Source organism: Fukomys damarensis, unplaced genomic scaffold (assembly GCF_012274545.1).
Source record: "Fukomys damarensis isolate Sample0158 unplaced genomic scaffold, DMR_v1.0_HiC HiC_scaffold_31, whole genome shotgun sequence".
Lineage (NCBI taxonomy): Eukaryota > Metazoa > Chordata > Mammalia > Rodentia > Bathyergidae > Fukomys > Fukomys damarensis.
Genome location: NW_022900943.1, coordinates 15,470,808 through 15,492,703, shown reverse-complemented (window position 1 = coordinate 15,492,703; position 21,896 = coordinate 15,470,808). Strand labels below are relative to the sequence as shown.

General features: G+C 37.5%; 1 long non-coding RNA gene across 1 annotated transcript; it reads right to left on the bottom strand.

Annotated features, from left to right (window-relative positions):
• Positions 1-221: 221 nt before the first annotated feature.
• On the bottom strand, positions 222-20,928 carry LOC104873446. Its single transcript, XR_783471.2, has 3 exons — positions 18,309-20,928; positions 17,665-17,752; positions 222-914 (listed from the first exon to the last, which is right to left on the bottom strand). It is a non-coding gene; the product is annotated as an uncharacterized LOC104873446 (long non-coding RNA).
• Between the last annotated feature and the right edge of the window lie 968 nt (positions 20,929-21,896).

Here is a 21,896-nt window from a genome sequence, read left to right as displayed (position 1 = left end):
GCAAGTTTGGCAGCAGTGTGTTCAGAGTTCCATAATTCTCTAATGCATGTATATTTTCTCCTTAATGTAAATAGTATGGCAGATGCAATGAGAAATAATCCTTGAATATATATATACTAATTTATTCCCATATTTATTAAGCCCCTTCTTCCAGGCAAATGCGGCAGTAGGAGTAGGGCATAAAATAGAGACTAAAACACAAATTGGTACCAGGCTTGGGCAAGTGACATCATATGAAAATGGGAGGGCATTTCGGAAAGCAAAATGTCAGTGCTCTGTTCCAATGGTATCTTTTCATTTGTTTAGTGCCATAGCCATTAAACTAGCAAGGACTCACCAGGCAGTAGGGAAAAAGATAGTGATGTTGTACATGCATGATGGGATCCACAAATCATGACAGTTGAGATTCTTCTTGATCCTTTCTTGGAAATGCCCTCAAATGCGTCCCATTCCCCAATCTTCATGGCACAACGTGGCCCGGATCCTTATTAGCTCCCATGTTGAACAGTGACAGCAAAACATTAGTCAGTTTCCTTGTTTGTGTTCAAGAGTATCCTCCCTTTATTCTCCCTAAATCCATTCTCTGCCACTCCTGGAATGATTTTTGTAAATCCTGAATCAGGTAGCCATATTTCTCTTCTTAAGTTACCTGGCAGTTTCCCATGTCTACCAAGATCAGATCCAAATTCACCCTGTGCATGGTAGAGGTCTGTCTGGGTTAGTCTTCTTTTCTTTCATAATCCCACTCCCGTTCTGTATTTCTCCTCCAATTCTTCTCTCTCTGTGTCGTTATCTTTCAAGCACCTTTATTCCCTTGATGATACAATAGTTTCCTAACTAGCCTCCGTTCTGCTCCATACCCACTCTTCCCCATCCTGTCCAGTCTTGAGTGCCAAGATGAAGGTAATCATCACCTATAAAATAAAGAACAGAAACCTTAGCAGGATCTATATAGGAGCACATACCAGCCCTTCCTTGTCTCTCTGGTCTCATTTTCTCTTTGCAAAGTTTGCTCAAACAATAATAACCTTTTATTTCACACCCTTGAATGTCATATTTCCTCCTACCACAGGCTCTGCACATGCTAGTCTGTCTTCATAGACTGTTTACCCATATTTTCTGCCCATTCTATACACCTCAGCTCAAGAAGGAAGGAAGCTCTCAGAAGGAAGCCTTTCCTGATCCCTGGTACAGGTGAAGATTATTTTGTGCTTTTTAAGAAGGTTACTTTTCTTCATAATATTCGCCTCAGTCTGTAGTTGGTTAATAACTCGATTAATGCCTATCTTGATCCCAGAAGCAAGTTTCATGAGGAATGGATACTCTGTTTTTGTCCATCATTGAATTCCTGGCCTATGCCAGTGCCTGGCACAAAAGAGGTATTCAAAATATTTGATTAACCCATCAATCAGTCCATCTTCCACAACTCTTGCTAAATTGCTTTACTTAGAAAGCCTTGTATCTTCTTCGCCGCTATCATCTTAGGTGGGGTTGGTTTGCTATCAGCCTGTGTATTAGAGAACATGACTTCCTTCTGTATCATTTTTCTTGTCAGTCTCTTGAGAAGCTCAAAGTCCAGAGAGAGAAAAAAGTAGTACCTTAATCAACTTCATATGCACTATGCCTGACACATTGACAGTGAACAATGTATTTATCCATAAGGTTTTTTTTAAATCGAGGTAAAAGCCATTTAACATAGAATTTAGCATTATTACTATTTTAAAGTGTATAGCATTTAATACATGCACAATGTTTAGTACATTCGTCATTGGCACCCAGTTTCAAAAATTTTCATCACCCCAGCAGAAAAGCCCATGCCCATTATACCACCTTTCTTACTTCTCTCTCTCCCAGGCCTCTAGCAATCACTACTTTGCTTTCCATACACAGAGATTTCTCTATGCTGGATATTTCATATAAAATGGAACGACACAGTACACAGTCCATGTGTTCTACTTCTTTTGGTTATCATAATATTAAGCACATATATTTTATGGCTAAATAATATACAGTGGTAGCAATATATCACGTTTGGTTTGTCCATTCATCTGTTGATAAATATTTAAATTCCACCCCCTTTTTGGCTACGATACACATTGCTTCTGTAAACATTCCTGTACAAGTTTCTGTTCAGTTGTGTTCAGTATGTTCCTAGGAATAGAACTGTGGGGTTGTATGGTTAACTGTACTTAGCTGACTGAGAAACTACTATTGAACTGCTTTCCACGGTAGTTGCACCACTATGCCTTCCCACTTGCAACATACGAGGCTTCTAATTGTTTCTCCACATCTTTATGAACACTTGCCATTTTATATTTAAAAAAATATTAATGGGCTGGTGTGCAGCTCAGTGACAGAGCACTTGCCTACCATACAAGACGCCCTAGGTTTGATCTACAGTACTAGAAAAAATAATTTAAAAAAAACTTTAAAATTATTTTTATAGCCATCCAAGTTGTTATAAAGTAGGATCTCATTGTGGCTTTGCATTGCATTTTCCTGAGGACTAATGATGTTAAACATCTTTTCAGATGCTTCTTGGTCATTTACGTATCTTCTTTGGTGAAACATCTATTCAATTCTTTTGCCTATTTTTATATTGGGTAGTGAGCCTTTTCGTTGTGCAGTTGTAAGAATTCTTCATATACTATGGATACTAGGCCATTGCAAATATTTACTTCCATTGTGTAGAATGTCTTCTCATTTTCTCAGTAATAGCTTTGAAGCATAGAAATTTTAAATTTTGATATTCAACTTATCTATTGTTTCTTTTCTTATTTCCATTCTTTTTTTTTTTTTGAGTTCTAAAATTCTACTAGTGTCTACTACTGGACACAAGGAAAAACGCTATTCAGATTTTAGGGGAGTTTGGATATTGTATACCCAACTATTAAAATGGACTTCATATATAAAACATTCTTTTAGTGTTAGAATTAGTTTCCAGCATTGACGCTTCAAAGTGTCAGGATGGAATTGAGTTGTGTGTAAATTGAGAGGGTTAAGACAGAATACTTTATGCGATCTGGGTAATGTAAAGGAGCTCTTATGAAAACAATTAAAGCAAAACTGAAATATATAGGAAGGCTAAAAGAATATTATATTGGTTATTTTCCTGACACCTGCAACCTAAAGGAGAAGAGGTTTATTTTGTCTCACAATTTTCATGGATTCACTGTGGTCAGCTGGCGGCAAGGGAGAAATAGCACGGCAGATGGGCATAGTGGAGAAAAGCTATTTGCTCCCTGGTGGCTTGGAAACAGAGAAGGGAAGAGGATGAGCTGGGAACAAGAATATAGGTTTCACCCTAGTGACTCACCCCCTCTGACCAGGCCCCACCTCCAAGCAAGTGAGACTTCTAAACCATAACATGTGCTCAGAGTAAAGCTGGGGAAAGATCTGACAAAACCCAAGCAGGGCTTGAACTGCAGAATACAATGTTACTCGAGTAGAGGGGGACTATGAACAAATGGTACATACAGCTGTGAGGTGACTATAGGAAAAAGCCATCAGAGATAATGCAGGGAGAGGAAAAGAACTTAGTTGATGGTTGAATCCTAAGCAAAATAAAACAAAGTATTGCCCTATGCATAGTAAAGGGTTTGCAGAATCTAAATGAAACGCTTGAAGAATAAATACCTTGCACAGAGTAAATGCTCCATAATGTGTTTGTTGAGGAAAAAGCCAAACTCTCCAAAACTAAGTAAATTTGATATAATCAATATAAATGTATCTCCATTGAGAAATGACATTTCAAAATAGGTTATTGATCTGGATGAAGTGAGTAACCACATTTCAGAGAGCTGCATCTCTGAAACAAGAAACAAAAATAAAAGAAGAAATCTAGCAAGGAAGCTAACCTACTTGCAAGTCTAAAGGCACACTATGGGAGGGAAAACTCTTTAATGCGAGTCAGATTATTCAGACCACAGGGAGATAGTCGGGTTACTGGAGGCAGAGGAAAATGCAACCATCATGTGATCGTAGTCTAGTATTATTCTTATTTAAATATGTTAACTTAGAATAAACACAGTTTTTCTTTTCCTGTTCCATCAGCTCCTCTCCAGGGCTTTCCTATCTCTCTTTTAGAGTCTTGGGAATCTTCTACCAATAGTAAGAGGAACCAAAAAGAGAATGCAAGCAAGGATACAGATGTGGGAGTGGTGTTTATAACCCGTGAACACACTTTATGCTTCTGTTAACTGTAGTGTATACATACTACACTTCCTTTTGTCAGAGATCAGGTAGGAATCTCTCAAAATGTTCTATAGCATGATTGTAGTAGTGGTTTCGGTGCTCTACAGATTTGTCAAAACTGATCAGATTTTACACTCAAGTATAAATAATACCTTAATAAAACTGACCAAAAAAAATCAGAAGGGTCAGTTCAAGCAGGTTAATTGTAGTGCAGGGAGAAGTAGCCTGCTGCCCTTAGGCTAAAAAGAGCAGTTTGCCCAACCTGGAAGGTCCTGCTGGATGGCTTTTACCACAGAGAAACAGGAAAGCCCTAGCAACTACAGTTACAGAATTTAGATTCTTCAGTCTCTGGTCTCATCTTGGAAACAAGTCTTTACTACAAAAAGGAGAGCAACGGCAATACACAATTCAAAGAATTTGGAAAAATATGAAATATGGAATTGAGTCAGTATAAATTGGATATGCCTAGCTTTTTGTTTAAAAACACATCTTAGCAAAGATAGGTTACATAGAAATGAGAGGTGCTACAACTTCATTCCTATTTGGATGATTATTATACAAAGTAGAAAGAAAATAAGTGCTGGAAAGATTGTGGAGCGATTAGAGTCTTTTTGAATTGTTGGTGGAAATTAAAATAATGAAGCCATTTTGGAAAATATGGTAGTTTCTTTAAAAATTAAAAATAAAACTACCATATGATCCAGGAATTCCACTTCTGCGTGTACACTCAAAGGAATGGAAAATGCAAAAGGACAGAAACTGCATGGTTCCAGGGGTATGGCATAGGTCGAGTAAGCAAATTCAGAGTCAGAAAACAAGGGTAGTTGCCAGAAGTCAGGTGAGGAGGAAACTATAGCTAAAAGGTTGACAGAAATTTCCAGTTCTTTTTGATAGGGAGATTTCAGGCCGGCACTTGTGTAGAATTATAACCCCAGCTTTTCACTATCTCCTGCATTCCTTCAACATCAGTCTTCATAATCTGTTTCCCTAACATCTAAAGACTACTGGATGTGGTATTCAGGAGAGAAGCAACAAATTATGTAATAGCAAGAGGAGGAAAGGAACAAGTGTGAAGAGTGACGGAGATGAGAATACAATTTGTAAAAACAAAGTTAGAAACCATTTCATGAGTGGGAGGAGAGAAAAGCCAGGAATTCATAAGTCATGAAAGAAAGGAATGACAAAACAGCTAAGCAAGAAAGAGCAAAATATTGTGCAGAAAAATGACAGGATCTAAGGGTTTCAGTTGATGAAGACAGCTGCCCATTGGCCAACTTTTGGTTTAAGGATGGAAAAATGCCATGTTTTCCATAGACAGCAAATATTTATTGCATAAGTGTTAGTTCTGATGAAACACTCAGCAAAATATAATATTGGTGCACAGATATTTTATAAGTAGAAGTCATGGAAATACCCACAGAAATAAAAAAAGCAGAAAGCCACACTACTCACAATAATATATTTTGGGACTCTTTTTAATAAAAATTCTTATTTATTTTATGTCAGGAAGAATACTTGGGAATGAAATTATTTTGAAAAGAGGCCAGGTACAGTCCAACTGATTTCTTCCCCCAGTATGGGTCATAAGTAATCAGATCCAAACAAAGTTTCCTATCTAGTTGAGTTAGTACTTAAACCATTCTTAAAGTGATTATGAAGGGAAAATTATTCAGTTGGGATAATCCTTACTTTTTATAACCCCTTTTCTTTCGCAGTACATGGCTGAAAGCCAGTGTTCTGATTCTTAGAATGCTCCAAAAAAATAAAAAATGAATTAAAGCAAAGGAGAGAAGATTCAAATAAGTCAATGGGGCTGCTTGGCAATAGTGAACATAAAGCATGTGATTAGGAGGAGGTTGAAACGAATTTAATTCACGGCAACTGCTTTTTTCAGTATACTATTTCTATCTTCCACTTCCATAGAAGAAACCAAACTAAAGTGGTGTAAAAAATAGATAATATTCATCACACTAAGCACACGATGTGCCAGGGCCTGCTCTAACTGCTTTGCATATATTAATTTATTTAATCTTTATAACAACCCTGCATGCAGGAAGCATGGAGGAGCTGATGGTTAAATTTTCAGGAATTTTGTGAGCTTGTTGGTAGATTGAAATCAGTCATTATAGGAGAACATACATCAGAAATCAACATCTGCCCCAAGGCTGGGGTTTGGGGGTGAAGAGGAGGAAGCTGGTTGTTAACCATGTTCGAGAATACCAGTGCTAATTAACATCCTTCTTCTACAGGAAGGTAAACTGGGCATAGACACTTTGAGCAGAGGACAATGACCCAGCAAGTAGTAGCTGTAGGATTACAGTTGTACCCTAGGCAGCACCCATCTGTTGGGAGCCCATGCTTTTAGTCATGCCCTACTGCTTATGACAAAACTGAAATGCTTTGGCTGTATTTACAAAGCCTAGGGTCAGAATGTGATTCTACAATTGTTCACCCCGAGGGGTCAAAGACACTCTATAATAGAAATGTTACAGTCTGAGAATGGTTTACATCTACCTCTACTGTAACATGAATGAAATACAGTGCTATATGTAGAAATGCAAACTAGGTCTTGACTCTTTTTCCTTTCCTTCTTTTTCCCCCTTTTCACTTCGTCCTGTCCCCTCACATGCCCTTCCTCCCTTCCTTTGTCCTTCTTTCTTTCTTCTTTGTTCTTCCTAGCACTGATTATGTCTATGCTGTTGGACCAGAATGTATGTGAATCTCTTGGGAAATTTGGCCACACTTAAAGAAGACTAAGTGAATTTTCTAATATTCCCACACCACTTCCCTCATTATCTCGGGACACAGAACCTCTATGCTGACTATGGGAATCATCATCATCCTTAATAAACATTTTTTGAGCATGCGCTTTGTGCTGAGCTCTGGGGGCACATCAAGGCAGAGTGTATGGTCCTAGCCTTTGTCAAATAAGTTGCTCAGGTAGCAAGTGGAAATGGTTTGAAAGAGAGCAGAGTAATCACAGTGGTTGGGGAGATGGGCAAAACTTCTGGGGGAAGAGGAAGAGTAGTGCCTGAGCTTAGAAGAGGAAGAGGGTATTATAGGCAGAAAGAATGGTTTGAGGAGAGCTCTGAGAATTACCATTTTGGCGTGCAGAGCAATCAGTATCACAGGTTTGCCTAAGATAAGATTCTGAAATGGGAAATGAGGCTGAAAAGAAAGAACACCCGTATGAAGAGAGCTTTCGGTGCTTGACTGAGGAGCCTGAACTTCATTTTCTGAACCGTGAGGAATCACTCAAGGTTCTTGAGCATGTGAAATATGTGTAAAATAGTGCTGTGAATAAGATTAAAGTTAGCCAAGCACATAGACTGAATTGGAGGTTGGAGTTACTCGAAATAGAGAGAAGAGCCAAACAATAATCTAGTGTGAAGGCTTTTTCAACATAGAAAATCCTTATGGAATATTTGGAATTATAAGCAAGATACAGTTAGAATTGTAAGCTACGATGATGATGGTAAAATACAAAACAAAAAAAAATGTTCAGTGGGAAAGACTGGAAAGAACTACAAATATAACAATAATTGGATCCAACTGGTAGCATTATAGGTTTAATCCGTTTTTTGATAACGTGGTGATAATTTGTCAGTACAAAAATGTGTGCAAATAAAATATTGACAGCAAAAGAGATATAGAATGAGATACTGATTTTAGATGAAATGAATTATGCTCTAGATATGATGAAATGAAGAAAAACTACTTAAATATGGATGGCTTTGGAGCAGCTGGTAACACAGAAGTGAAATTTGGGCGGGCAAGATTTGACACCGTTTTGTGAGCCATGGGAATGCAAACTCTGAAATGGTGTTCCAAGCAAGAGGTACTGAGCAGGAAGATCTGCACCTTGGAGATTGTCCCAAGGTGCACAGGAGGAAAAAAAGAAGTCTATATAGGAGACTGAATATAATTTTCTTGAAAAACAGGAGTGTTAAGACTTACTAGAACAAAGAAATCAAAGTGAATGAGTAGTTTATAAAGTTATTGAATTTTGAGGGGATGGGGAAAAAAAGACTGGAAAAAGCCACTTCTAATTTCTTGGTTTGATGGAGCTGAAAAACTAGTACTAGCTTCATTTATTAATCGTCTCCTCTGTACATCATAACATGTATATTATGCCTGCTTCCTTTTATAGTGCTCATAACAGTGCCTTTTGTTGGGTGCCATTATCATAACTATATCCTGAACTACAAATGAGGAAACTGAGAGTTTAATGTGATAGGAACCCAAGAGATTATTTGATGAATCTTCTCTTATTTCATAAGTGGAGAAGGTTAAAAAAAAAACTCACAGGACCACTTGACCTGTCCAGGAAAGGCCTTGAAGCAATCATACATTTGAATCTCATTTGAAGAATGGGAACTCATGTTGGAGGGAGGTTATACACCAACGTTTTTCCATTGGTGATTGAAAACCTATCTCACTGTTTTGCTGAGCCCTGCCAACAGTAGGGCTGTCAGGGATTTTTATGGATTTTCAAAATGTATATGGAATAGACTTTAGTGTTATTTCCCCACATTTACTTTCCACATTTTCTCAATATATAAATTGATTACACGCCCAAATGTTGATATCTACATCATTTAGTATTATTTGGCTTTTCCAGGCAGTTTTCCTATTTCATTATTAGCAGTATCATATCAGCTGTCATATACGGCAATGCATCTACTACTAAAGTGAATTTTTTTCTGGAGGAGGGGCATGGTTGATATTGCCAGGAAAAAAGACAAAATTGCAATGATTCAAAGAACACTGAGTAATGAATGCCTACATAATGCAATAGGATAATAAAGGAAAAGAAAAGGAATATGAATTAAGAAGAAATAACGCCTTTGTTCCCAGATGACATGTAGATTTATGTAGAAAATTCAAACGAATGAATAAAAATAGCCATGGAATTAGCAAGCACTTAAAGCAGGTTTATAAGATATAAGACTAATATGCAAAAGTAAATATATTTCTTACATACCAGCAAAGAATAATTGGAAATTGAAATTAAAAGTATAATACCATTTATATTATACTCAAAACATGGAATGATTCAATACAAATCCAGTAAAACAAATATAAGATTCACATGAAGAAAACGATAAAACTCATAAAAAAAATAGAAGAGGATTGAATAAGTTGAGAAATAGTCTATGTTCATAGGCAGAAGGACTCAATGTTTTCAAGACATCAATCTTCCCAATTTAATCTATAGATTCAATGGAATCCCAGTTAAGATCCCAGAAAGTTCTGCAGACAAAGAAAAACTGACTTTAAAGTTTATACAGAGAAGCAAAAAACCCAGAAAATCCAATGTAATATGGAAGAACAAAATTGGAAGATGGATATTAATAACCTTAAGGCATTCTGTAAGACTACAGTGATTGAGGCAGTGTGGTATTGGCAAAAGAATAAAGAAACTGAACAGAAAGCCCAGAAATGGACTCACATTAAATATAATCAACTGATCTTTGACAAAAAGAGCAAAGGCAATGTAATAAATACAAGACAATCTTTTCAACGAATGGTGCTGAAATAACTCTGGATAGTTTCTCTTGCTCTCTCTCTCTCTCTCTCTCACACACACACACACACACACACACACACACACATACATATATACATACACACAGTCTAAATGCAGACCATATACTTTTCACAAAAATGAATTCCAAGTGGATCATAGGTCTGAGTTCAAAGTGCAAAACTATCAAACTCCTACAAGATAGGAGAAAATCTAGATGACCTTGGGTTTGGTGATGACTTTTTAGATACAGCACCAAGCCACAATCCATTAAAGAAATAATTGAAAAGGTTGATTTCATTACCATTGAAAAGTTCTGGTCTACAAAAAGATAATGTTTTATGAAATTTTTGTTTATACTGGTACGGGTTTGCAGTACATAAAGACTACATTCCTTGTATGGAGTTGGTACACATATATAAAACACATCTTCATTCCTTTTTCATCCTCTTCCCTTCCCTTTTCCCCTCTTCCCATTTCTTGGTCCTCTTCCTTCCAAAATATCTATCTCCCTATTTCTTAGAGCTTTTTAATTTGTTATAATCCCATTTGTAGATTCTTGAATCTACTGTTGATGTAACTGGGGTTTTGTTCAGAAAACCCTCGCCTGTGCCTATGTCTTTAAGAATTTTACCTATTTTATTTTCCACCTGATTAAGTGTTTCTGATTTAACATTTAGAACTTTGATTCATTTTTATTTTAGTTTAGTATATGGTTAGAGATACGGGTCTAGAGTTGATCTGCATGTGGATACTTTTTCATCCACCATTTGTTAAAGAGGCTATCTTTGGTCCAACATAGGTTTTTGGCCCCTTTGTCAAAGATCAGGTAGCTGAATGGGCCTGGTGCTGTTTCTGCAGCCTCTGTTCTGTTCCACTGATCTACATGTCTGTCTGGTTGTTGTTTTGTTTGTTTTTGCCGGTAGTGGGCTGTTGTTGTTTTTAAATCACTTTAGCTTTGTAATAAAACTTCAGACCTGGGATCGTGAGGCCTCCTGCTTTGCTCTTGTTACCTAGGATTGCTCTTGCTATTCTGGGTCTCTTCTGGTTCCATGTGAATTTTAGGATTGTTTGCTCAAATTCTGTGAGGAGTGCTATTGGTGTTTTGATTGGGATTGCATAAATTTATATGCCATTTCTGGAAGCATGGCCATTTTAATATTGGTTCTGCCTATCCAGGAACAGGGGCTATCCTTCCATTTTCTGATTTTCTCTTTGATCTCACTTTTCAGAGTACTGTGATTTTCATTGTAGAGGTACTTGGTAATTTCCTTGGTTAGGTCCCTTCCTAAGTATTTACTTTTAGTCTTAGGCTATTGTGAATAGAATTGTTTTCTAATTTCTTTCTCAGTGGGCTTATTATTGGTATACAGGAATGCTTTTGATTTTTGGGTGCTACTTGTGTATCCTGGCACACTACTGAATTTGGATATTAATTCTAGGAGCCTTTTGGTAGAATTTTTTGGGTCTTCTCCGTAAAGGATCATGTCAGCTACAAATAATGATAATTTAAGTTCTTCTTTTCCTACATACACTTCTGTTATTTCTTTCTCTTACCTGACTGCTCTGGCTAAGGTTTCTAGTACATATATATAGAATAGGAGGTGTGACAGTGGTGGACATCTTTGTCATGTTGCTGATTTTAATATGATGTTGGCAGTAGGTTTGTCATAAATGGCTTTTATCAGATTGAGATAATGTATTACACCTATTTTCTTCAGGGTTTGTATTTATTTATTTATTTTGCCATGAATGGATATTGGAGTATGTCAAAGGCTTGTTCTGCTTCTACACAAAAGACAGTATTAAGAGAATAAAAAGACAAGTCACAAACTGGGAGAATATATTTTGAAAAAGACATATGTGATAAAGAAATAATATTCCAAATATACAAAGAACTCATCATGGAACATCATTTTCCATTGCTGTGATAATATACCAAGGCAGATGAAGTTTTAAAGAAAAAAGTTCTATTTACTGACAGTTTTGGAGGCTGAAAGCATGACACTGACTCAGTTCTAGGGAGGATGCTGTTCGCTGCCTAACACATCAAATAGCAATTGTGGCAGCATCTGTGGAAAGCAATACTCACATTGCCAAACAGTTAGTAAGAGAGAGACTCAGAGGTCAGGCTCAGGCATTGTAACAACTTGCTCGTGAAAACTTACTGGAGCCCAGCATTCCCTTCGAAAAGCAGTTCCCTCAAAGGTCTAAAGAACTCCCATTAGCCCCAGCTCTTAAAGATCAGACCCCCTGACATTGCTAAACTGTGGACCAGGCCTCCAATACATAGACCCTTGGGGGACAAACCACATCCAAATGTTAGCACAACACCACTTAAAATGGGCCAAAGATGTTAAAGACACCTCGCCGAAGAAGGTAGACAGATCACAAACACACTCCTTATCATATATCCTTAGTGAAATACAAATTAAAATAACGACATACTATTACGCAATTTTAGAGTGGCCAAATCCAGAACGTTAACAACAGCAGGTGGAAACTGTGTGGAACAGGAATCCTCACTCGTGTCTAAAAGATAATTAGGTTGTTTCTCACAAAATTAAACATATTCCTGCTGTATGATCCCTCTTTCATACCTCTTGGTACTTATTCACAGAGATAAAAACGTATACACATGCCAAAGCCTCCATACAGGTGTTTATAGTAGCCTTATTCATAACTGCCGAAACTTGGAGGTGGTCAAGTTGTACAAAAACTTTGACACATCCAGACGATGGACCTATCAGTGCTAAAAATAAATGAGCTATGAGACCATGAAAAGACATGACATGAAGGAAATTTAATACATACCACTAAGCAAAAGAAGTCAATCTACAAAGGCCCTATACTTTGTGACCATGATTATATTATATGCTGAGCCAGGTATGGTGGTGCGTGTCTGTAGTCCCAATCACTTGGGAGGCCGAGCCAGGAAGATTGCCATGAGTTCAAGGCCAGCCTGAACTACACAGGGAGATCCTGTCTCAAAAAAAAACAAAACAAAATTATATTACATTCCAGGGACAGCAAAACTACGGAAACAGTAAAAAGACCAGTGGTTCTCGGTGAGTGGGGTCAAGGGGAGGAATGAATATTCAGAAGGTGGAGGCTTTATTAGGGTAGTGAGAATACTTTGTATGATACTGTAATGGTGGATGCCATTATCTGTTTGTTCAAACCCAGAAAATGTAATACATCCAGAATAAGCCCCCGTGTAAATTATGAGCTTTGGGTATTATGGTGTGCCGGTGTAGGTATGATCATAACAAATATACCACTCTTGTAGAGAATATTGATACTGGGGGAGTTAGGCATGTGGAGGGTAGGAGTATATGAGAAACCTCTGGGCCTTCCTTTCAATTCTGGTGTGAATCTAAAAGTGCTCTAAAATGCCTCTGATAAACAATTAATATTATGTATTGCCAATTCATTTCAGGTGTTTGGGTTGTAGGCCACCCAACATTACAAGTTTCGCAGTTTATGTTGTTTGGTAGAATCTTAACTGGAGGCATTTGCAGATATTTTTACCCCATTTTCAAAGTACCCTGAATACTATTTTATTATTACTTTAGTAATAGAGCCCAGACACTATTCTTTTGACCATGGCCAACAATCAATAAATCCATCATGAGCCTACTAAAACACTGGCCCTGAGAGAGTTACTTGAAAATGTAATAGTCTGATCTTGAACCAAGGTGGGCAGATTTTATATATTTTACTGTTAGCATAGGAGGTGACATATACTTACACAAAAACATGGTCAGCAACTAACATTTCATTGTTAAATAATTTGAATTAAGGTGCATCCATTTTGCTAGATTTACAAAAACATGAAATTATTACATATGCTGTTTAGGTATCTGTATCTATTAATTGGCTCTAAATTTTAGTTAAATTTTACAATTAATAGCTTTCTATAGTTCTGTGGTATTATACACATATAAATCCTGTATACCAGTGTCTTTGTTAAAATAACTTACAAAGAATGATTCTATTATAAAGTCATAGCCTGGTGCTTGATATTATGTCTGTGCAGAAAAAACTAAAATTAACAAATATAATATCTGGCTTTGGTTGATTTTGGAAAAAGAAGAACTGACAGAGCTTTGCATATTTCATTGTCATCATAGCTATTGCTTTGTATTTATATATTTAGACAGTGCAAGTATGGGAGGTAGGTGGAAATTTTTATTTGACTAAGAATCATATAATATTACCCATAAACTCTTGACCATAGGACCATGTTTTAATAGCCTGTCCTGAAAGCAGAATATTTAGATAAGGGCTAAAAGTTCTTGAAATGTATCTCCCGTTGGTCCAAAGAGTTTGCCACTCACTGTCGAATTATGAGTCATTATGACGTGTGTCTAAGTTTAAGAAAAAAGAAAGAATAAAAAATGTTAACATCAGAGGGCCTTGCCCTTAGTAAGCTCTGTAAGAAAGCACTGTTTCAGGAGTCACTGTGGCTGTTGGCTGTCGGCATCATGAGACCTTTGAGACCTTTGAGGGTTGCACTTCCCAGGCTCCTGTGCCAACTGAATTCAACCCATGAGGGGCAGACGAGCAGAAACCAGACTGCAGGAGGACAGGAGAAGACAAGGTATCCCCAACCAATCACACTTATACGCAGATCCTTAAAAAACTGTATAGAAGTTGAGAAAAGAATAGTAGTCACCAGAGGGTAGGGAAAGTAGTGAGAAAGGAGGGAGGGGCAAGCTGGTCAACAGGTACTAAATTAGTGTGAGATGGAAGATACTGTACAGTGCAGTGACCATAGATACTGATAATATGTACTGTGCATTTCAGCTAAGCCACAGAAATGGATTTGGAACGTTTTCATCACAGAGAAATAATAAATATTTGAGGACATAGATACGCTTACTCCGATTTGAAGACTACATAATATATACACTGTATCAGACAGAATGTCACATACTACCCCATAAATGGGCACAGTTTTATGTTGTCACTTAAATCTTCAAAAATAAAGACAAGGTATTTCCTTCTTCTCTTTCTTTGACTCAAGCAAAAGTTGTGTCTGTGCCCTCATACACCATGGTTTCAGATTTTAGTTCTTCCTCATCCCTTGGAAATTAATTTCTTACCATTGCTACCAAGTTCATCATGTGATTTCTGATCATCATCGTACAAACAAGTCCCTGAATTAAATTCCCTGTTTTCCTGGCTGGTCTCTGACACAGTCCTATGTGTAAGTATGTGTATGCTAGGTCATGATACACATTTCTCACTTTGAGTAGTTGGTAAAATAGTTTGAAAGCCAAGGTCCACAGGAAAACATGTGGTACCACGCATGGGTGGCACTGAATCCATTTCATCAGTTCATCATTGATGGCTGACACTGAGCTGCAGAAGTTAATTTTGGAGACTTTCTTTCTTTTGAGGGAAACAGTATGGGAAAGTAGAAGATGTAATGATTGGAACTCAGGCCAACAAGAGTCTAATCTTGATGGGTGGCTGTGGGCAATCCATTTGACCATGTATTCTAGTATACTATGCTTCATTTGTGAATGGAACCAGAGATCTTAAAATCGGTACACATTTTTTAAGTACTGCTATTATAAAAAGTTACAGAGTTACTGCTCAAACTAAAAAGTTGGTATATGGCCTATGATAGCTCAAGTATTGGTGATAGTTGCTTTTGAAGGTTATTTGAAAGATTAAATAGTCATTTATCTATTCAGTTATATTTTTGCTACTTACTTTCCTCACTTGATCAATAGTTTTGTTTATATTATGTTAGCATTAAGAACTTACAATCCAATGTTCTAGTCTTACATTCTGGGGAAAATAATAAACATTGATATAGACCATGGGAATTGCAGAATTCCAGGTAATAGTGGTTATAGTTAGTAATGTCAGTTCATAAGTCACATCATAAAATTGAGGTATTAAATAAGACAGATCTCGCTGATAGGTGGATAATTTTTAATTTTTAATAAAATACACATAAAGTGTGAGGTGCCAACCTCTTTTAAGATTCAGATGGGAGGCTGAGACAGGGGGATGGAGACCCTGTCCCAAATTAAAGGAGGGATAATATAGCTCAGTGTAAACACCCTGAATTCAATCTCTAGTACCAAAAACAAAACAAAACAAATGAAAAACTAGGCGTATCCCCAAACCCTAAGTCCCAAGTATGAAATAACAACAAAAAAGGTATGCTATGATGTTTTTATCAGCAAATCTCCTGTTTTCTGCTTTCATATTTAAGGAAAGTCTATTACCAAAAGGCCACAAATAGTCTCATAATAGCAAAATTCCGAAAGATATCACGATGTCTCTGGAGAGATAAGCAATTGAATAACTACAATTCCGGAACAAGTGTGAGCATTTTCTTTATGCCCAACACTCATTGAAGTCAGTAACTGTTCAGTAACTGAGTTTATCTAAAAGGTAGATGAAAGCTTCCTGCCCAGCATTAAACCTTGCCCCACACAGAATCCAGATACTGTCAACTCTTTCCCAAACATATTTTACTTGTTTTATATATTCATCACTTTCTGGATGGTAATACCATTGCAAACTAAAATAAAATCATATTGTTGTGGGATGTATTTCATCTCTACCTGTGGAGAGTTATTTTTTTCCTTCAAGCAAATGATTTATCTCAATTTCTTTAAAGTCATCTAAAGTAATTTCAGTAGTTATTTCTGTTTTTTATATATTCCTGGATTATTCACTACTTCACTCTTAAATTTAGAATAGTAAATACAGAAAAAGGAAATAAGACGAGAGTAGATTTTGCCTTTGCGCACTGAAATTGAAGTACAATCTTATGAGTGATGTAACAGCCAAGGTGGAAAGGTCAACACACAAATAAAAGGTAATGAAGAGCAACAGAGAGAAATAAGTCAGTAACAACTGAAGATAATCAAGAGGTACTGATTTCTTATTAGAAAATTATCTTAGATCATTAGGTCTCTGATAAAAGACAAGGGAGATAGATACACATATTTAGCTGAGGGGCTTGGAGGTAAACTAGTGTCTCACTGGTATAGAAGCACATTATCATTCAGAGAAACACAGGCCAAATCTAAAGGCAGTCAGTGCCATGGCCTTCCAAACAAAAGTTAATATATTTCAACGATTTATGGCAAAAAAACCTTCAGAATCTGAGGTCATGTTCTGATTGGTCTTTCTTCCTTCCTTCCTTCCTTCCTTCCTTCCTTCCTTCCTTTCTTTCTTTCTTTCTTTCTTTCTTTCTTTCTTTCTTTCTTTCTTTTTGGTACTGGGGATGGAAATCAGGTCCTTGCACTTTTGCAAGGCAGGCAGTGGAACCACTGAGCTAAATCCCTGGCCCTATGTTCTGATTTTTAATGTGCAACTACCCAAAGAAGTACCAAAGCCCCCAAGACGTATTGATGATAACACTTAACAACTCTCTCTTGTCTAGTCAACAATACGTAATGATATTATTGGGGAAATCCTTCAGAATTGAATTATCCTCAGGAAGCCCATTTGTGGAAACAAATGAAGACTTCCACTGGGCAGAGAGGAAGCATTTTGCATTATCTAAAGAAATACTGAGTTCTGTAGGGTATTTCTAAGGATACATGTGATTGGATGCATGAAATGTGTACACTTAGTTTTATAATAATCATGGTGATTATTAGAAACTATCTTAGATCGTTAAGCCTCATCAGTAATTCCTAACCCTTTTAGAGAAGATCTTCTTGAGAGTCTGGTGAAATGTATGGACTTGCTATATTTTTTTTTAAAAGCATTATAACATGATCACAGAATTTTTTTTTTTTTTTTGGTACCAGGGATTGATGATCACAGAATTTTGAACAGTTTCTGGGAATTCTAAAATGCTCTGAACATCATTTAAATTCCACCCCCACAAACTCTTCACCATGGATTAAGAACCTTGTATTGATAACAAATTATGAGACAGAGTTTACATGAGCAAAACATACCACTCTTAATCTGTACTTCTACCAAGCTGAATTAAAAATTCTGACTTCATTTAGTCATATTCAAGTTTTTTTCGTATTCTCCTTGCACCTAAAAGGGAAACATATAAAGCATGATTTATGTATGTTTATTCATAGTACTTGTATTTCATATTAATATAGCAGGTACATTATGAAACATACACAAAATAGAAATGATGCAAGAATGACATGGAGACAACAGAAAAATTTTAATTGTCCTGCTAATCATGATGAAATCATACTATCAATAGTGAATATCTACAGGCAAATGTATGCTTAGGTCAGAATTCATCATCCCTGATAGATAATATAAATCCAGTCTTGGCTAATTGTGGATACTTTTTATCTATTTCTTGTTAGATCTCATTGTTCCACTTCTTAATATGTCTGGCAAAGCATTTTTAGAGGTTAGCAAAACAATTTTGGTCCTGATTTTCACCTGTGCTTTTATTATCATTACATCTCAAATCTTTGATTTCTTTTCACAAATCCTTGTTAAGCCATGAGCTTCACAAACAAGAGAGTTGATTGGTTAAAACTAGGTACAGTAATATAATTTAGTGAATCCATTTAAGGTGGAACCTGCGAAGTTGAGGCAATGTCACTGCTTCAAGAGATACACTCACCACTGAGAGAACAGAGGGTCCCCTTTCTGCCCTTGGAAGTCCACTTCTCTCAGTATTGTTCAGGTATGAGCTGTGGCAGATACTCTAGGGTCAATGATTACCATAAACTTATATAAAGCTCATATGTTTTTGTCATTGCATCATTACATTTTCATCATTAAAGAAGAAAAGAGATAGAATTTCTAATGTTCTCCCCACATCACAGTAAATTGTTTTGTTCACTCCCCTCCTGTGAATTACATACTGCCTCTGTTTCCTTGAAACGTCGTATCAAAGGGTTGTTGCACAACTTCTGGCCTGTGATTTAATGTCGAAATAAAAAAGAGCTGCGATTATAATTCTAACTATTCTGTTATACAAATGCCACGTATGCTGTCATGCTACTCCCAGACTAATTGAAAAGTAAGCAAAACCTTTTCTCAGTGTTCTTTATATGACTACGAGAGCTCTGGCTCCTTCTCCCCACCCAATAAAAAAATAAAAACATTTCCTAAGTCCTTTAAACTGAACATTTAAGTAATCTTGTTCGTTCACATCATAATTCTTAATAATGAAGACCTGCTAAATTCTCTGTCAAGTCATTTTATTATCTATCTCTCATCTTTTCATTAAATAAAGTCTGTCTCTTTTTTTTTTTTTCTGTTTTTGAACAATACACAATGTGCTAAGCATCCAGCTAACTGCTGAGGTTTCAAAGATAAATTGAACTTGTTCTACACCCTCCAGGCACTAACCATCTAGTAGAAGATGCTAACAAATAATCACATCAAAGTGGTAAGTGCTCTAATGGAGGTCCACATTGGTTGCTATGGGAGCAGAGTAGGCGATGCAGAGACCTCTGCCTGGAGAAGGCAGGGAGGACCACTAGGTAGTAGGTGAGTCTTGGAGGTGTTTCTGTCAGAAGGAAATATGGCCAATATAACACACTAGAAACTAGCAGGTAGACCAGGTTTCCCAGAATGCACGAACAGTTGTCTGTTGGGGACTTGCTGCTTCCTAACTTTATGCATACGATTTTTCTTCGTGAGGGTATTATAGCTAGATAGCACTCTTCACACACAATGCCTCCTCTATATAGAATGTCAGCCAAAGCAAACTTGCAGAACAAGCAAATGTGGCCATCAAGCCGTGAAAAAGCCACCTTCACCCCTTGATACCAAACTACAAAGAGAAGAGCAAATTCAGAGAGCATATTATGACTCATCAAAGTCCAGAAAGAAAAGCTTCATGGGAATAGAGCAGTCTGTGCGGCCTCCTGGAGTCCTCTTAGCCTCCAACCATATTTGCTTTTGTGTGTGATTTTCTGCAAAACAAAAGAACACATCATTTTCTTCCTTAGCACCAATTGTTAAATTGTGCTGTACCTCAGAGATGATGTTCATGCTATATGTTCTTCACTCTTCTTTTCATACTGAGCTAATGGAGCTGCCTTTTCATTTCTCCTGAGTTTAGACCTTATTTTATAAAATTCCTACTTGCTATAGTGCAGGCTACGAACAAGATGATTCTTCAGAGGAAAGACCTGAAGGGAGGTAAGGCACTCTCAGACCAATGTGAAGTGAAAGGGAGATGCAGTATCTATATTTAATCCCTGCTCACCATGATGGATTCCTTCTTTTTTTCCATTTCCATAGTTGTGCATATAATGTGTAGATACCAACTCTTATAAGCAGTGCATCAAAATTTTATCTGGGCTGAAGAATGTACACATGTAACAAAGGAACTGTTTTCTTTGCTTTCTCTCTGATAAAAGTGCCAAAAGGAATGGCTATTCTCTTCTTACTCACCAAGATGATCGTTCTTTCTGAAGTTTAGGGCATAATGTGCACAGGTGCAGGGAATAAAGGACACTTATTTACAAGGAAATAGAGGTGATGTCATCGATTTAAAAATTTGACAGGTGAGTTTGGAGCGTCAGAAACAGAAATTAGGCCCTCAAAACTTAAAAACTAATACTTATTAGTGAAATACGCATTAGGCATTTATTATAGACAACTAGGTTTCTGGCTGTTATTAGCGCCAACTTATTAGGCAGTTAGAAGCTAGGATTTATGTTATACATTTACTGCACTACTAATTTTGTTTACCATTTCTCACTCCATATTTCCCAGTTAAAGTTATACTAGCATACCCTCAGGCAGGAAAAACAAGTTCTTACAACCGATTCTTCAGGGCACTATATTCTATTTCTTTAGATGTGTTATTTTTTTGTTGTTGTTGTTGTCTTGAGGTTCACTTTGGGAGAGGCAGAAAATACGGAAAGTGGTTAAGAAGCAAGTAACAAAGCCTTAGAAATTTGTAGGCTGGTGATCCTCACCTGTCTTAAGCACTGTGAAAATGCAGCCCTACCTCAACCAGCAATGAACCAGTGCTGTAAACCATTTTTGCCACTTAATGATCACACGCTGCTTTTTCCATGCTTCTTGTCTTCAATTTACCTGGCCGTAGTTGTAGGCATCTTAGGACTGTGTTTCCCACCCAGTTGCTCATATAGCCAATTTTGTGAAAGTATAAATGGTCTTAAAATAGTATTTTACTCTTGGGAGGAAATCCTCAACTAAATAGTCACAGTGCACTTAGAATGACTAATTAAAGCCATTACTTCATAAAATAAGGGATAAATCACACTTTTCATAACACTACCTCATAGGGACAATTTTAAGAGTCAAGCACATACATTAATCTGAGTCTAAAAACTAGACCCCTGATTTAAAATCTCCTCATATTCTTTCACACTTCACGAACCTAAAAATAAAATTGTCTCACCAAACACTGACCTGTGGGTGAGACCAACGTACTGTATTTCAAGAAAAATTAAAGTAAGAGGTCTCAAAACCGCGATGTGCCAGCAGATTACAGTTTGCATCCTTAATTGGTCTTAAATGTAGGGTGAGAGAGAAGAGACTATAATCTGTGGGGAATAAGATTTATTTCCTCCATAAATTAAAAGCAGATTCCACGTCTCAGCTGCCCCCAACCCGCCCGCCTCGCCCCGACGAGATTGTTTTGCCATATTTTTGTATCTATTTTACCCGAAGATGACAGGTGAAGGAAGGTTAAAGTGCAGTGTCTAGTCCACAAAGTAAACAGAAGGGTCAGGGCGGGTTTATTTCTTTATAAGGCGCTCGGCCTCTCAGCTGTTTCTCCTTCACTGGCATTTGGAAGCTCACAGCCCTCTGGAGAAGAGGCAGATTTGGCAAGAATGTTCTTTGTGCCCGCCTCCCTTTTTATGGGGTGGAGGGGAGGAGGCAGATTTATAATGACAGCCTTGGGGGGTGGGGAGGCGAAAAAGTTTCAGCTAGCATGATAATGCCCGTTCTCTCCACAGTCAACGCCGGGCCACAAACAGCTCTGGTGCCACTCGGATCCCTCCCCATCCCCTCCCTTTCTCTCTGCAGGCTCGCGGTGGCAGGCGGAGGCACAGTTAAATTCCAGCACCTTCTTCACGCAGCCCAACTACTACGCGCTACTGCTACAGCCGCCCTCCCTTTCGCTTGGCGTCCTCCGCTCCCCAACCTCCCCGGAGGCGCCCCGGGAAGGGGACGCAGGCACCGGCGCCCAAGTCCAGCGGGGCTCGGTCCCCCCGCG